Source organism: Brachyhypopomus gauderio, chromosome 13 (genome assembly GCF_052324685.1).
Source record: "Brachyhypopomus gauderio isolate BG-103 chromosome 13, BGAUD_0.2, whole genome shotgun sequence".
In the NCBI taxonomy this organism is placed as follows: Eukaryota; Metazoa; Chordata; class Actinopteri; order Gymnotiformes; family Hypopomidae; genus Brachyhypopomus; species Brachyhypopomus gauderio.
In genome coordinates, this window is record NC_135223.1 from 14,876,154 (window position 1) to 14,887,573 (window position 11,420).

The 11,420-nt window shown below is 45.5% G+C and overlaps 1 protein-coding gene across 2 annotated transcripts in view; it reads left to right on the forward strand.

Annotated features, from left to right (window-relative positions):
- vav3a (vav 3 guanine nucleotide exchange factor a) overlaps window positions 1-74 on the forward strand; it is an 87,645-nt gene extending 87,571 nt beyond the window's left edge. For both annotated transcript variants that reach the window (XM_076971182.1, XM_076971183.1), the window contains one exon: window positions 1-74. This exon is cut by the window's left edge and continues 802 nt beyond it. The gene's annotated coding sequence lies outside the window, so the exon portion shown is untranslated.
- Window positions 75-11,420: the final 11,346 nt, after the last annotated feature.

An 11,420-nucleotide genomic window follows, 5' to 3' on the forward strand; every position in this document is an offset into this window, starting at 1 on the left:
GAGTCCCACGTACCTGCAGCATTATTGATGGTTCTGCTCCCTTTGCTCTCAGAGGGGTGATGTGGGAGGGGTGATGTGGGAGGGGTGATGTGAGAGGGGTGATGTGGGAGGGGTGATGTGGGAGGGGTGTTGTGGGAGGGGGTGATGTGGTAGGGGTGATGTGGGAGGGGTGATGCGGGAGGGGGTGATGTGGGAGGGGGTGATGTGGGAGGGGTGATGTGGGAGGGGGTGATGTGGGAGGGGGTGATGTGGGAGGGGTGATGTGAGAGGGGGTGATGTGGGAGGGGTGATGTGGGAGGGGTGATGTGGGAGGGGGTGATGTGGGAGGGGGTGATGTGGGAGGGGTGATGTGGGAGGGGTGATGTGGGAGGGGTGATGTGGGAGGGGTCAACTTCGTTGGGATATCCTCAGCTTTCTGTCTCTTCACCCCATCCCCCTCCACTCAGATTAGATCACTGTTCTTCCTACTTCCCTGCACAAATGCCCCCCTCCAAACACTAACACACACACACACACACACACACACACACACACACACACACACACACACACACACACACACACACACACACACACACACACACATGCTTCCATCTCTGCTGGATGTGATTGCTATCATTTTCTGTTTCTTTTCTTTATGCCATCTCCACCACCATAGGACACACACACACTCACTCTCTCTCTCTCTCTCTCTTTTGGTGGTTGTTGTCTCTTTGGGTCTTCTTTGTTCTGTTGATGTTTTTTCTCCTCTGTTGTTGCTGCTTATCTCAGGAGATGTTCCGTGGCCTGTCATAACATGTTTATCTGATTTGTGCATTAGAGAGAGAAAGGGAGGAAGAGAGAGAAGGGAAAGGGAGAAGGAGAGAGCGAGTGTGTGTGTGTGTGTGTGGTGGGGCTCTCTGACAAGCCTATAACCAGCCCCTTCTCTGTCCAGTCCTCAACATGGTTCTCAATGTCCAAACTAGTTGGAATAGGTATCACACATTCTAAAATATCAAAACTCCTAGTAGCCAAACACTAGTGTTCTACTCCCTCCTCCATGGTTGAATGATGGGTGCAGGTGGGTGTAGTTTGTTGTGGGGTAGTGATTTAAGGCCAGTCTTGGGGGGGCTAGCTATAAAGTCCTGCAGCACAGGAAGGCCCGTAATGTAACTGTGTTATATCAAGAGTGGTTGAGTGTCGCTACACACTGAGCAGTGGTTAATTAGAGCTGGAAGACCTGCACACTAGGCCTGCTCAGCCCTGGTCAGCCCTGAAGATCCTTCTGAAAGTTGCTGGTTGACTTCAGAATGTCCACATAAAGAGTCGCCAGTGGGAATTGGGTAAAAAAACTGCTAAGACTTCCCATCAGTCTCACAAAAGTACACACGGGTGGGTGTGTTGGTGCGTGGGGCTGTTTGGAGGGAGAGGGCCTCTGTGGTCCAGCCTGAAGTTCAGCGATTGACCTCTCTGACCCCTGGAACTGGTTGAGAAGTGAGCTACAGTGGGCTTAAGGTGATAAGCCCATTCACTTAGTGAATCAGAAGAACCTTCTTTTCGTCTAGACGGATGAAGGAATATCCTCTTACTCTGAGAGAGAAATATCTGGAGAGCAACAGCTTTGTACTTAATTCAGCAGGTGATACCAAAATATAAAGTATGCATACTGAGGGCAACACGGCCGGCTTCAATATATCTCCACATATAACAGCCGTCAGTGACAGTAAATTTTCACTTGTTTAATAGTGAGAAACGACAAACTGTGTCCGCCACCAAATTATGGGTAGAATCTTTTTTGTAATACATTTTTTTTCCTTTTGATATTACATTTGTCCAAGTTCTTTGTTTTTCTGTTGTTAGAGATGAAAATCTGCTACTTATGCAGAAAATATTGTTTTACATCCATGTCATGAAGAATTGTATAACTGAAGGAATTTTACAGATATTTATTGAAGTGTATAAGGACAGGTTTGGCTGAGTTAGTGTAGTGATCTCGTCTTCTCTAGTCTCTTTCAGGTAGTCTGCAGTCTAGATCCGCAGCCACTAGATGGCAGCAGCATTAATGGATGAATATTACACGTCCTCTGATTACCTCCAACCGTTTTTCCTCCTCCAGTTTTTTTCTGTTGTCTTTTCCAGTAATTGTGAGGGCTGATTCCACTGACATTAGTCCATTCCTGTCCAGCTGCATTAAAACAAATCAGTAGTTTTTTGTATCATAAAAAAGGGAATGTGAATTTTTACCTTCAAATGAAGCACACAAAGCCTCGTGGGTTCAAGTCACACCAGTAGAATTATAACTGTTTCCTCACGCATGGCTCTGGGCTCCTCTGAGTGTGGGGGGTAATCGGGGCTCCTCCACCCTCTGCTGCTGCTTCTAAAATGAGGAGGGAAGGCAGGTGTTGAGGTGTGTGTGTGTGTGGGGTGGGTACACTCAGTAGACTGCAGTTTTCCCCTTCTTTGTATGCTTTTTCTCTGGTTCTGTAGTCCTGTGTCAACACTATGGCCTCCAGCCCAATGGCAGGCATCGACACTGGTGTCCTAGGCTTACACTGTACACTGCAGTAATCTGTTCTCGCTCTACTAATCCGTCCACACTTCTGTCTTCCAGAGGGACAGATTCAGATGGTTTTAGCTGGTCTTCATAACGATAGGTACATATTAATATCCATCGCAATCTATCCACCATTTCTCCACATTTCTTTATACCCATCTGTAACCTCAACAGGGAGTCTTCACATTCATTCTCCATCTCTCTCTCTCTCTCTCTCTCTCTCTCTCTGTGTGTCTTGGTATCTCTTTCTGTCTTTCTTTGACCTCTCTGTTTTATAATCATGGCTGACACAGTTCACTCCTACTAGAAAAACACAGTTGTGCTTGAATAGAGAAATACTGTTTAGCGGGAGAAATGTAGCGTTAACCTCAGCAGAACTCTACTTTCAATAACATGCTTTTTCCTCCGTGTGTATTAGTACATTTCAGCAGCCCTGTCGGAGACTCGGAAGGTTCCAGAAAGCCATATTTATGTGTAAGGGACCTTGGAGAAGAAGAATTCCTTTAGTGCTGTGAATAGTGACAGATGATCTTTTGTTCACCCTAGCCAAAGATGTGCGCATGCTTGACTCTGAGTCTCTCATCGTCGCGGAAACGAGCCACAGAGGCCTGGCCTGTTGGTGTGCAATTCTGCTTTTTCTTTGTCACACTGTAAAACTGCTGTATCATATTGTACATATGTAGATATCACACAATAAAAAATATATTGCTTCTTTGTACAAATGTATGTGAATGGATGAAATGTCCACCACAACCACTACCACCCCCCACCACCACCACCACCATCTTCGGGTGATTCACTTATGGATCAGTGTCTTGGGGTCTGTGAGCTTCAGATCCTGGCGGTTCTCAGCAGTTATTCTCAGTGTCTGATGGTGCAAGCAGACTCATCTCAGAAAGGGCTTGGTAATCAGCCGATGAGCTGAATCAGAAAAATTACTAACCTGGACAGTTATGTGAATGTCCAGGACCGGCAGAGTATGCCAACCCTGCAATAAATACTTAAATGGTTGCTGAGTAGAATTTCCTATTAAATTGTCACAAGACTTTAAGAATAAATATGAGCTAGTGTGTGGAGAAGTGTGGACTTATAATGAAGTGACTCCCTATTTAGACGCCATGACAAGCCATGTGGCTAAACATCTGATAAAGTCAGCGAAAGGGACTTGCAGACCTTCAGTGTAACCCAAACGCAAGATCAAGACACTTGACGCAAGACACAGGACACTTGAAGGGCCCGACTGTAGAAACTGAAAATATATCTGTTAGTTAAGCAAGTGATACAGCAGCTCTGTGTTTGCATATAGTCTGAAAGTGTTCCTTGACTTGATGAGCTTTGTAAGAATTTAGCACTGATCACTTGAAGAACGTCATTAGAAATGAACACTGATTGCTTGAAGAACTTTGTTAGAAATTAACACTGATTGCTTGAAGAGCTTCACTAGAAATGAACACTGATCACTTGAAGAGGTTCACTGGAAATGTACACATCTTTAAGAGTTTCACTAGAAATGAACACTGATCACTTGAAGAGGTTCACTAGAAATGTACACATCATTAAGAGTTTCACTAGAAATGAACACTGATCACTTGAAGAGTTTTGTTAGAAATGAACACTGATCACTTGAAGAGCTTCAACAGAAACAGCAAAGGCAATGGAGATAAAACGTTCAGTGACTTCATAAACATTAGCTCTACAGTCCATGCTAGAGCAGCTTAGCATGTCTGGCTCGTTCACTACCCTTGGATGGGGGAGGAAGGACTGTTGAACCCAGGTTGCTGCCTCCCACCTGGGGATATGGTGCTCAACACTTCTGGCTCAGTCACACTGGGGTTCCCGAGCTCTCGCTCAGATGTTCTTACCCTGTAGGACAATAATAGAGACTCAGTGATCCATGACCATGAATATGGCTCAGTAGGTCAGGGGGTCAAACCCAACTGACAGCCACCGCTACTGTAGTCTTGAAGGAGACATTTAACCTCGGGCCTTTTGGAGGAAGCTGTCCCTGGAGCACTCTGTACAAGCAATGCGCGAGGCCCTAAAATCGAAAAAAAAATTATCATTTTTATGGTAATGACGAAAGTTGAACGGCAGCCTCTCCTGCAGATTACCATCACCCAGCCGTGTATCAGACGCATGGCTTCACCTTCTGAGTGAGTGGCGTCGTGAGCTGAGCAGATAGACGGGCGGATGTACATCTGCGTCTGCAGCGCAACACCCGAATCCTGCCGATGCACTTACCTAGGTCTTATCAGAACTTCCCCTCGACAAACGCTCACAACCCCTGGCTGCTGCAATGGTGAAGTTTCTGTCAACTTTAATAGTCACTTGTGCTCCTGTGTATGTGTGTGTGTGTGAGTGTGTGTGTATATGAAGTAGAAATACACTTTCTCCACTATCTGATTACCACTTGTAATGGATTTGAGCGTGCAGCCCAGAGCAGATCAGTGAGATGGCTCTCTCCTGATGTGTGACAGAGGCTGCAACGTCACTGCCTGTGTGTGTGTGTGTGTGTGTGTGTGTGTGTGTGTGTGTGTGTGTGTGTGTGTGTGTGTGTGTGTGTGTGTGTGTGTGTGTGTGTGTGTGCTACAGGTACAACAAACCCAGTCCACTAACTTTTATATTCAGTGTTGCTCTAAATTCAGTGAGCAGTGGATTATGGGTAAAAACAATCTGGAGTTTGCAGCTTATATGCAAAGAATTAAGACCCTGAATTTAAATGGTGATTTGATTCTTTAAATCAGATTAGGCATCATATCTGGGGAAAGCAAAGCTACTCTGAGAGGACCAGAGGCAGGAAGCCTGACCCACTGGCTGACCCAGCAGCAGACACATCCAGCCAAATGGCAGAGAGTGGAAGAGCCTCCTCTTCTGAAGCATCCTGTCTATACATCATCATCATCATCATCATCATCATCATTTATTTGATCTATCATCTATCATCTTTTTAGTTCCAAAATATAAAACACTTCTATTTTCTAAAGTTTAGGTTTCAAATGATAAAACAAATTCTAAGATTTTAACATAAAATAAATAAAACAAAAACTACATTTTACAAGCCCGAACAAATATGTTTCTAAACTGAATTTTTAAATACCTATGGTGCTTGCATTAAAACTTTTTTGGGACACTGTTCCAGAGCCTAGAAGCTGTGAAACTTCTCTACAGTTTCACTAAAAACATGCCCACTGATAACTTTACGATGCGGCTATGGTCAACAAAAAATATAAACCAGCAGGGAGTGGTTAGCAGTTAGTGTCCCCTATTTGCATATCGCTAAGTGGCCCGTATGCATCTCTGCAGTGTTGGAACCCTTTTCATTCATTGCTATAAACCTGAGCTTTTTGAATGTCACTCCTTTAAGTCAAACAGAGAAACGTGAAACAAATACGAGGAAATACGAGACACAGCTGAAGTACCGTGTGATAAATAGTAAGCGAGTCCCGCCTCTGCAGACCTTATCACCGCAGTTTGGAAGATTGAGCTATCGTCAAGATCACGTGACCCTCCGTGCTGCTTCGCCTAGTGCACCTCCTCCAATCCCTCTATGGCGTTTTCATTATAGACTCGCACGCGCGGGAGGGCCTGCAATTTTTAATACCGCTGCTCCACGGTAAACACATTTTGGAAGGCAGCGGAAAGGTGACTGTTTGTTATTTTCCCGGTGGTGTCTGTGAGGCGTGTCTTTTAAGGCCCCGCTCTTTTTCTGGCTGTTTATTGCTTTTCCCCCGTGGCCATCGGGGAGCTATCATTTGAGAGGCAGTAGTCGGCGTGCAAATATCAAGCCTTGCGCTCCACGTTTTTTACGCTACACCCGGCACTGCATAAGCAGGACGATGATCTTTCTGCCAACGTGGTGCTCGGTTTTCTTGGCCGTCTTCGTGAAATACGCCACCTCAGATTCATGCCACCTCTCAAGGCCGAGTCAGCCCTGCTCCGCGCACATTACACGCCTCTCTGGAATCTGAATCGCGTTTCACCCATTGGTTCTGGCATGTAACCGGTTTATGCCAGTCGGATTAGACGAAAAATGCGTGCACGTGGCAATGCCAGAGTAAAATGCGCGCGCAGTCTCGATCTTGCGCTCCTAACCGCCCCGTCGGTGCGCTCGGGCCGCGCCAGTCCGACTTCAAGAGGTTGCAGATACAATCATTGGGTTCCCGTGGCGAGGAACGCGCGCAGCCTGCTAACTGGATCTCTCATCTCGTCGTACACTTGAACCCGATAAGATAAGCGTGGCGTCAGCGGAGGTGTCTTTTATAGTAGTTAACGTCTGTAGAGAGAGCTGCGCTATCTTGCCACAGATTGTCACCGACACGCAATGAAAATCGCCTGGTATCGACAGCAGGGCTTTGTCCCTGAGGATATAGCACGTGTTATTCTCCCCCAAGCTGAACTTTCCCCTGCACCTCAGTTTAAAAACAGAAATGTCTAGTCCCATAGCGATTTTTATTCCTTTAAAGGATAATCCAACCAAATTGGAAACTCTGGTGTTAATGGACTGTGTTTTTCAGACAATTTTCATGAGTAGCTAAGCAGAGGATGACGAGACAGTTTGTGCTGCTTCAGTGGATGGATGACGACCCATATTTCTGTAGTAAGAGTGGCTCAGTGTCCACGTGTGCCACGCCCATGCCAGTTTGTGTGTGTTTTGGAGCCTGCATCGTTCAGATCGCTGCTTCCCTGCGCTGCATGTTTAAATGCTAGATAACAGTTTTATTCTGGGTTCTGGCTGCAAGCGCTGGATCTTTTATTCATGCGATGCTTGCATAGAGAATGCGTGGCGAGGCACGTCTGTTTGCGCGCGCATGTGAGTTTTGGGAATACGGGTCGAGAGAGTGAAGCGAGAACACTGGCAGACTAGGCAGAGAGAAAGAGAGCAGGTTGTGCATGTTCACGCATACCAAAAGGGATTCACGCATTTTAGATCCAAAAGGCCCCACAGGACATAGTCATCAGATGATAAACATAACTGCATATGTGTGCACGTGTTCATGGGTAGACGTAGATGGAGGGGCGGAGACCTGCGGGATGTTTGTGTTTAAGCTCCGCCCCAACAAACGGTCCCCCGAACCTCGCTGGTTTGGTTTCGGTCCTGCCGAATCCCCCGTGGCCGCACACACCGCCTGCAGACACGATCCACCTTCACGCTGAAATGCGATGGTGTCAGCTGTTCCTGCTCCACCGAGGGCCGGCGAGCACAGATGCTTCCCGAGGTCAGTCCACATATTTACACCCATTAAATCTCGTTGTTGTTTCTAATATAGCGAGCAATCATTGACAATACGAACGTGTCGCACTGCAATTTCAAGTTAAAATCTACATTCTACATCTGGTTTATTAGAAACACCTGCCTTCTACCTACACTAAATGACCACTTTATTGGTTACACCAGTAAATATACCATAGCCATAATAACTTCACCCAGGGACAAAGCCGAATTCCAATTATAGACTACAACAACGACAATTAGAGAATATACAATAAAGGATCTACAGGAAAGAAAAAAAAAGATAAACCCACAAAATAAGTGAAATTTACAGTCAGTATGCTGCAGCAATTACATCAGTTAGAGCAACCTGAAGGAGAAGTCTTTGGAAGAGAACACAGGCACACAGGTGAGGAGGAATACTTTCATAATTTAGGGCCAATGACACTAAAAGCCCCCTCACCAACGGCGTGCAGCCTAGCAGAAGGAACAGAGAGTACTCTGTACTCAGAGAGTACTCCGAGTGTAAGGAGAAGAAGCACTTTACACTGTGTGAAGGCTGAACGGGTAGCTGGTGTGAGTGTATACCCAGTGGGAACTGTGTTCCCGTGGTCTGGTGCATGCAGGAACCCTCTCAGCTGAGTTCTGCACACACTGCAGCTTCATAAGGCCTGAGGCAGATGGGCAGGCGGTGGAACAGGCCACTGCTCTAGTGGAGTCCCGAATAAAGAGGAACAAAGACCTGAATGGGAATGAGAAATGAGCATGAACGAGAGCTCGAAATGAAAAAAAAAAAAAACGCCAGTGTCTTAATCTTTTAATGTGGCACTTAAACCTGAAGGATCTGAAACATCTTCAAGATTCAGAATCTGTGCTAAAGAGGAAGGAGTCAAATCTGGAATATTTAGTGTGCTCTTCAATTTTCTTAAGGGTGTCTGAGTAAGGAATTATGTCTGACATTATACATTATGAAATTATGTCTGATTTATTGCTATTAAATAAAAAAATGCAAAAGGCACATTTTATATGCATACAGTTGTAGAGTGTAGCAGATCTGTTTGCGTGCACATTTCATCTCTAGTGTGTAGAGTCAATCCCATTCATCACTGCTCCGTTTTAGTGTGATCTGTTACACTATTGCCCATCCAAATCACAGAGAATGGAAGGAGAGTGCTGTGTATAATTTATGACATCAGCCGTCTTTTTCCATTTTTTTTGTTCATACTGAAAACATGCCTCACAATAACTACATAATAACTGCAGAACTCTTTTTTAATAATACATTGTCTGTCTTGGCTCTGTGCAGGTGAATGTGGAAACAGTCTCAGCCCTCTGGAGTGGTGACGTCATCATGGTTTGCTTTCGCGTCAGAAGCTCCGCGGTGTATCGGGGCAGCGGCTAAACTCTCGACATTCCTCATCGCAGCCTTCCCGAACAAAGGGCATATCTGAGATGGCGTGGCTGCCCTGCAAAGTGACGGTCCAATACATTAAAGCACAATTAATCACCACGTTTAGCATAATTCCAGAGTTAAACAAGGTCTTTGTGCTATCAGTGTGTATCCTCAGTAATTACTCATTCAGATGAGGCGTGATTATTAATGAGCCCATTAAAACAGTGTCTGATTGCTGTTAAAAAGGCTTTCCGCTCACAGAGAGGTCGGGGATGACGGAGCAGCCCTCAGCTCTCTCTGCTGATGACTTGGGTTAATCTAATATCACAGCTGTCTACACCGGGCGGTGCCGGGGTCTGAGCGGGTCCTACAGCAGGGGGATCTCTTAGGTCAACCTATTTTTACTGCCAGTCTCATCCTTCTGGTTTGCATCTGGCCCAGGAGCCTTCGCAAGCTCACTGCGTTTTTCTTAGCCTAATTAAATTTGGGCCGAGGGCTCGGTAGATCGGTCCTGTTTGGGGAGGCGCGACCCTGCTGCTGTCCACGCCACCTCTCCCCTCCCCTCCGAGAGTCTGTGGTCTAACAGTGAGGAGAGCATTACCGTAATACGGGACATCTGGTGCCCATTCATTAACTTCACCATCCTTGAAGTCCCTGACCTGAAATGTCATTTTTCACTTTTTGGAGCTCCAACTTTTTTGGAATTATCAAAGAAGGGGAGACAGGAGGAACCAGAAAGGAAAGGCCTCCCATTAACGGGCTGAACCTGGGAGAACCTGAGAAGCAGGAGATCAGAGGCTGGGAGGCACGAGGAGACATCAGTGTACCTCCACAGAAGAGTAGCACAGATTATAATAATAATCTTTATTACTATCACACTTTTGAAACAGATTACAGGAATACATTCAAACTGAATAAAGTTAGATGAAACAAAATAAATATAAGACGAAAACAACATAACATTTAAATAGCAAATCTAAAGTGGAAATATTCTCTCTAGGTGGACAATGGTTCAGTAGTTTTGAGTAAGTTGACTGGTTTAGGTCCGTGTCATTCAGCCCTGTCAACCCTCGTCACTGCCATACTGGCCCAGAGTCCCAACAGAGGATGGTGCTGACGTGGAAAACTCTCTGATTAGTGTGAGGAAGAGCACTCATGAGGAGACATGGCCCCTAACCTTGTAACGTGGTGCGAACAGGCAGATGCTTGCGGAATAGAATTAGAAGCTTAGGTATCCACAAAGCAAAAGGAAGGTTGGAACCAGAGAGAGGTCATCAGTATGCCGAAGGGGTGTCAGCTGTGGTCCAAAACACAACCCAAAATCCAACAACCGATAGGGCAGTAATAAACAAAGACAAACAATCCAGAGATTCCTCCATAACAGAGCAGAATAGACAATGCAGAAAACCATAGACAGAGAGAGGGAGAAAAGATTAATGTTCAGTATATATCAGAATAAACAGTGGCAATACTTTGCAATGACTCAGTGGAAAATGAGACTCTTTATAGGATGAGCAATAACATCCGATTAATATTCTGGATGATCTGCTGACACGGTGAGTGTTCTCCTGGGAATTCTGGGATATTGAGTTGTGATCTGTAGTTCTTCCTTGAGTGGAAAGTCTGTGACAATCATGCTCTTATGTTGTTTTTACGGTATGTTAGGGTCCGTTGTACTGCCTACTTCAACCATTAATAAAAGGTACTTGTAATATTAAATGATTGTTGGATTCAAATGATACTCTGAATCCAAGGCCACATTGAGTCCTAGAAAATATCTCAGTAGGAATCTCAGCAGTCAAGAGATTACAGGGGCTTGATCCCAGCTGATGACTTCAGCTATCAAAGGAAATGTGTCTCTGTGCCATGTGACGCTAATTACTTTGGACAAACGCACCAGTTCGGGAGCCAGAATACCGACTGTGTTCCTGAAGCTTGTGGAGCTGGTGTTTCCTTCCCTGCTCTGAAGGGAGTAAGTGACCAGGCCTGTTGAGGGGCTCCTCTGTCTGAAGTGGCTGCAGAATGGTGAGTGGTTCACAAACGGCAGCTGGGGCTGTGCCTAAGCCTCGGGGGCAGGGAGGCGTTCTCACTGAAACAGCCCACAAGGCTGTTCGCACGTTTTCCAATTATATCCAATTAGTGGGTGCTTAGGGTGAATTAAAAATCCCACCTCCTTGTTCCTTTCATGTGTAAATAGATTAAATAAAAATGAAAAATGCAGTACAGACCGCCTAACCTAGATGTTCCTTTGATCTGTTTTGAGAATATTCATTAAGCAGAGAGCT